The 6,000-nt window shown below is 43.0% G+C and overlaps 1 protein-coding gene across 1 annotated transcript in view; it reads left to right on the top strand.

Moving 5' to 3' along the window:
- Positions 1-6,000, top strand: part of LOC117483328 (proton myo-inositol cotransporter-like) — an 82,063-nt gene that overhangs the window by 31,595 nt on the left and 44,468 nt on the right. The window lies entirely within an intron of this gene.

Below are 6,000 nucleotides of genomic sequence, written 5' to 3'. Positions count from 1 at the left end.
TTCTTGAGCCTTGCCGAGTAGCTTACACTGTAAAAGAATAGCCCACACGTCTTCTGGCCAGCGCAGAGCAGCAGCAATGCGCTCAAATGCACCAAAATAGATCTCCACCTCTGATTCACGAAACACAGGGACCAAAGAAATATGCCTACTCACGTCGAAGGAGGCAGCAGGACCAGAAGATGTAACGGCAGAATCACCCCCCCCCAGCTGCCTGAAGCTCTAACTGACGCATCCGGACAGCAGTGTCTGCCTCCACTTTCCTGATCTCCAGCTCCGACTTCCTGATCTCCAGCTCCCTCCTGAGCTGAAAATCCCTATCACGCTCCTCCTTCTCCCACTGTAGACGAGCCATACGCACTCTTACCCTGGCATCTAATTTAGACCCCGTAGGTGAGGACCCTGCCGAAAACGAGTCCAACTGAGGTATGTTGAAAAGTTTTGCCTGCTCCGTAGCACTCTGAACACCTGGAGTAACACCAACGCGGCCTCCACCAGGAGACTCTGCTGCTACAGCCCCGGCCACCGTTCCAGGAGATTCCACTGAAGTAGGCAGACTCAAAACCCCCTGTTCAACCAGTCCAGTTATCAAAGTAGCCTTGAGTTCACTTTTAACAAGAGCAGAGGAGACAGAAACGTGATAATGGTCAGCAACTACCGCAAATCAACCTTCCTACAACCAGTCTAGCTGACCCACAGTAGGACTGGCCACAAAACTGCTCCAAAACAAAAAAGCCATCCTTAGCAACGGCTACTTACAATTGTTCTTTCTTTTTTTTTAACAAACTTTCCCCAGATCCTGCCTACCAAACTTACCTAACTATCTTCTGGAGCGTGCCGGGCTCGAGTGCGACTTTAAAGGCAAACATCAGCGGCCGAAACCCTGAAACGCCTTGCCCCCAACAGGGAATAAATCCCCACCCAGGATTACCCCGAAATAAAAAAGGCAAAATAAAAAATGAGTGCCTGAAGGAAAGGACTGATTCAGCCCCAGCTAGACACTCCCCTATCTAACTGAGGAAGCTTTTAAACAGCAAGATACTTCACAGCCAATGCTACCAAACACAATGTCAACGCTAAACCACAAACGGATACTCACTCTTTTTGGACGAGATTGGACGAGCCCCCATTTGTTACGTTCCCTCCAAAATCTAGGGGTACGAAGGGGAGTAACAGAACGACCAGCACGAGAAAAAAGAGAGGAAACTGATCTCTTTTTTCACATATGAGATTTAATCCAACAATAATAGACAACCAGGTCCCACACAGAGACCCAAGACGACGTGCTGCACCCATGCAGCCAGAGGAGAAAGGGAGACCGACTGCAGCCTTCCTCAGGTCCTATATGGAGGACCTGATTGGGGATTTGGAGCACCTGGGAGAGAGGCTGCACCTGGGGACAATCAGGCTGCACCTGGGGAATCAGAGGGAGAGAGAGAAAGACACACACAAACACTACGGCACGTAACACAGACACACACTCACTCACACTCACACTCACACTCACTCTCACAGACAGACAGACAGACACACACTCTCTCTCTCTCTCACACACACACACACACACAACATACACACACACACCACACACAACACACACACACACACCACACACACACACACACCACACTCTACATCTCTCTCACAGACACAATCAAGAGAAGAGAGGGCGATCAAGAGAAGTGAGAGAGGGTGATAGCAGAAGTGATAGGGTGATCACGAGAAGAGAGAGTGGCGATCAAGAGGAGAGAGAGAGGGCAATCAAGAGAAGAGAGAGAGAGGGCGATCAAGAGGAGAGAGAGAGGGCAATCAAGAGGCAGCGAGAGAGGGCGATCAAGAGGAGAGAGAGTGGGCGATCAAGAGAGAGAGAGGGTGATCAAGAGAAGAGAGATGAGGGCGATCAAGAGGAGAGAGCAGTGGGCTGATCAAGAGGGGAGAGAGAGAGGGCGAATCAAGAGGACGAGACCGAGAGGGCGATCAAGAGGATGAGGGATTGACGCCGGCGATTCAAGATGAAGAGAGAAGAGGGCTCGATGTAGAAGATTGAGAGGGTGATCAGAGAAGAGAGAGGGCGATCAAGAGAAGAGAGAGAGTAATGTAACCTCCTAATTGTAATGTATACTCCTATGAAAATGTTCAAAAAGTGCTCAAACTCACATGTGTGCAACAGTCCAGCCGTGAAGACATCTACGGGACATTTTGAGATTTCTTCAACTGCCGTTTGCCATGGCAACACAATGCTCACCATGAAACACGGTTTTCTCATACTTCAGTGAAATGCTCGAAATGGCCCAAAACTTCAAAGGTTTATGCGTACGATGCAGCATCAACACATCTAGCGTATTATGGGATTTCATCAAATGCCGTTCGCATGGCGACAGATAATCACCATCAAGTAGTTCAAAAGTTGTAGTTCAAATATTCTGCTGCTTTCCAAGCCTTTTACTTTCTTTTCTCATCTTAATACAAATTTCATTACACTTACATCTGATATTTAACTCCTTCAGCCTATTTTCAGCTGGCAAGAACCCATTCAACTATTACATTATTCAGCTATTTCAGACATCAAGGCGTATACATGTTTTTTTAAACCTTTTCTTTTAAATATTAGCTTTTTCTGCATTTTTGTAGCTAAAAGCAGCTACCATTCAGCTAATAACATATTCAGCTTCTTTTCTGCATTTTCAGCTAAATTCATTCACAGTTTACAGCAATTCGCACGCATTTTCTGCAGGAAATGCATTTTCTAGTTATTATTATTATTTCAGCCAATACTTTAGCCACTCCATAACTTCAGCTTATTTTCAGCTACAGAAACCATTCAAATATTAAACTATTCAGCCTGTCAGGAATCGATGGGAAACCTTCACATTTTTAAAAATATTTTATACTCTTGAAATATTCAGCTTTTTAAACTCTTTTTTTAACATGGAAGTCAATGGGAGATGCCTTCAAATCCTCTTTTCCTACACTTTGTCGCCAAATGCTACTCCTTCCACAGACTTTCAGCTAGACACTTCATTCCAACTTTCAAATGATCACAAGACCTTCAGCTATAAAATTGATTTTTATTTTTGATATCTTTTACACTTTTTGAGATATTTAACTTAGTTTGGGAGCTTGGTCGAGAGCCCTTTTTCAGATTTTAACATTAGTGTGGATGGAGCAGCTCGTTAAGTCTATAGTGGCTTTGATCTCAAAACAGAGTGGAAGGGTTGCTTCACATTCTCCTCAAAAAATGTTTTAAACTTGCCATAATTCCCAAACCCTACACTCCTCAGACATATTTTTTCATGAAAACGTAGGAAACCTCTCCTAGGTTGGAAAATAAAAAAATATGAAGAAAAATATTAACAAAATGCCTCCTTGAGGGCATGAAGAGACAAAAGTCCACCTAGCTCCCAATTGATTCCCATGTTAAATCTTTCCGGAACTTTCTTCAGAACAGAGAGAAGTACACTTTAGACAAACTGCTCCCATCTCCACATTTACACACAAAACCAAAAAAACAACATATATCAGTTCATTGGGGTTCCCTGATGCCTCACGGTCTAGGTCATTTTTTGATAGGAGCCATAGTTTTTGAAAAGAGTGTGCAAAATGTCAGATATAATCCTCAATGAATTCTTACAATGGACTCAGTGCTGCAGTTGGTTAAATCGCCCTTTTTCTCCCCCCTCATAAGTGTCACCATGGTAACCTTATCATCTGGGTTTACACACACAGGTGTTTGTAAACATTCATTCACTACTACATTACATAATGTTTATCACCAGACTCAGTCTCCAGTCTCAGCTCAGTTCTCAGTCTCTACTCTCTCGCCATCTCTCTCTCTCTCTCTCTCTCTCTCTACTCTCTATTGTCTCCTCTAACTCTGCTCTCCTCTCTCTCTCGTTTTAAGAACAGGTGACAAAATTGTCAGATATACTCCTCAATGCATTCTTATGGGACTCAGTGCTGCAGTTGGTTGTCTTTGAACTCTGGACACACACACAGGTGTTATGATTGGGTGTTATGAGTAGGTGCTCAGGAACAGAAACAACACTGACAGACTGGACTTTAACAGACTGTCTCAGCCTATTATTTTCTGTCCGATGGAGACTTCATACTACTTACATCTGATATTTAACTCCTTCAGCCTAATTTCAGCTGCAGAAACCATTCAACTATTAACTTATTCAGCTATTTCAGGACATTGAGGCTATCAATGTTGTTGTTTATACCTTTTTTTTAAACCTTTTCTTTTAAATATTAAGCTTCTTCACTATTTTTCCTACTCTGCAATGCATTTGAGCTGTAACAATTTTGATTTCAAATCATTTTCACTTTTCTGCATTTCTCCGCTAAGTTCAGCAACACACATACTTGGTTTTTGTAGCTACAAGCAGCAACTAATCAGAGCAGACATGCCCACAGGCAGACAGACTTGCATGTAATATCTTTATTTAACTCCTTCAGCCTAATTCCAGCTGCAGGAACCATTCAAATATCAACTATTCAGCCTTTTCAACACATGATGGGAAACCTTTCAACTTTTTCCAATATGTTATACTTTTTAAAATATTCAGCTTTTAAAGTCTTTTTTTAACATGGAAGTCATTTACAATGCATTTTGAGCTGTAACATTTCTCTCTCTCTCTCTCTCTCTCTCACCACACACACACTCTCCCTCTCTCTCACAGACACATCAAGAGAAGTGAGAGAGAGGTGATGGAAGAGTGATAGGGTGATCAAGAGAAGTACGAGAGGGCGATCAAGAGGAGAGAGAGAAGGCGATCAAAGAGGAGAGAGTGATCAAGAGGAGAGAGACGAGAGGCGATCAAGAGGAGAGAGAGAGGGCAATCAAGAGGGAGAGAGAGAGGGCGATCAAGAGAAGAGAGAGAGGGCGATCAAGAGAAGAGAGAGAGGGTGATAGAAGAGGTCAGAGGGTGATAGAAGAGAGGGAGAGGGCGATCAAGAGAAGAGAGAGAGGGCGATCAAGAGGAGAGAGAGGGCGATCAAGAGAAGAGAGAGGAGGGTGATAGAAGAGTGAGGAGGGTGCATCAAGAGAAGAGAGAGAGGGCGATCAAGAGAAGAGGAGAGAGAGGGCGATCAAGAGGAGAAGAGAGAGGGCGATCAAGAGAAGAGAGAGGGCGATCAAGAGAAGAGAGAGAGGGTGAGCAAGAGAAGAGAGAGAGAAGAGAGAGAGGGCGATCAAGAGAAGAGAGAGGGCGATAGAAGATTGAGAGGGTGATCAAGAGAAGAGAGAGGGCAATCAAGAGAAGAGAGAGAGTAATGTAACCTCCTAATGTAATGTATAACTCCTATGAAAATGTTCAAAAAGTGCTCAAACTTCACATGTGTGCTAACAGTCCAGCCGTGAAGACATCTACGGGACAATTTTGAGATTTCTTCAAATGCCGTTGCCATGGCAACACAATGCTCACCATGAAACACGGTTTTCTCATAATTTCAGTGAAAATGCTCGAAATGGCCCCAAAACTTCACAGGTTTGGTAACGATGCAGCCATCAACACATCTAAGCGTATTATGGGGTGTCATCAAATGCCGTTGCCATGGCGACAGATAATTAACCATCAGTTAGTTCAAAAGTTTGTAGTTCAAATATTCTGCTGCTTTCCCAAGCCTTTTTTACTTTCTTTTCTCATCTTAATACAAATTCATTCACTACTACTTACATCTGATATTTAACTCCTTCAGCCTATTTTCAGCTGCAGAAACCATTCAACTATTACATTATTCAGCTATTTCAGGACATCAAGGCTATACATGTTTTTTTAAACCTTTTCTTTTAAATATTAAGCTTTTTCTGCATTTTTGTAGCTAAAAACAGCTACCATTCAGCTAATAACATATTCAGCTTTTTCTGCATTTTCAGCTAAATTCAGCCACAAATGTTCACAGTTTACAGCATTCGCACGCATTTTCTGCAGGAAATGCATTTTCTAGTTATGACTAACTATCCCGTACTAACGTAAGAAATATTTCTGTGTCATTCAAGAA

The sequence above is a fragment of the Trematomus bernacchii genome, unplaced genomic scaffold (assembly GCF_902827165.1).
Source record: "Trematomus bernacchii unplaced genomic scaffold, fTreBer1.1, whole genome shotgun sequence".
In the NCBI taxonomy this organism is placed as follows: Eukaryota; Metazoa; Chordata; class Actinopteri; order Perciformes; family Nototheniidae; genus Trematomus; species Trematomus bernacchii.
The sequence above is the reverse complement of the archived record's forward strand: the minus strand, read 5'-3'. Positions and strand labels throughout refer to the sequence as shown.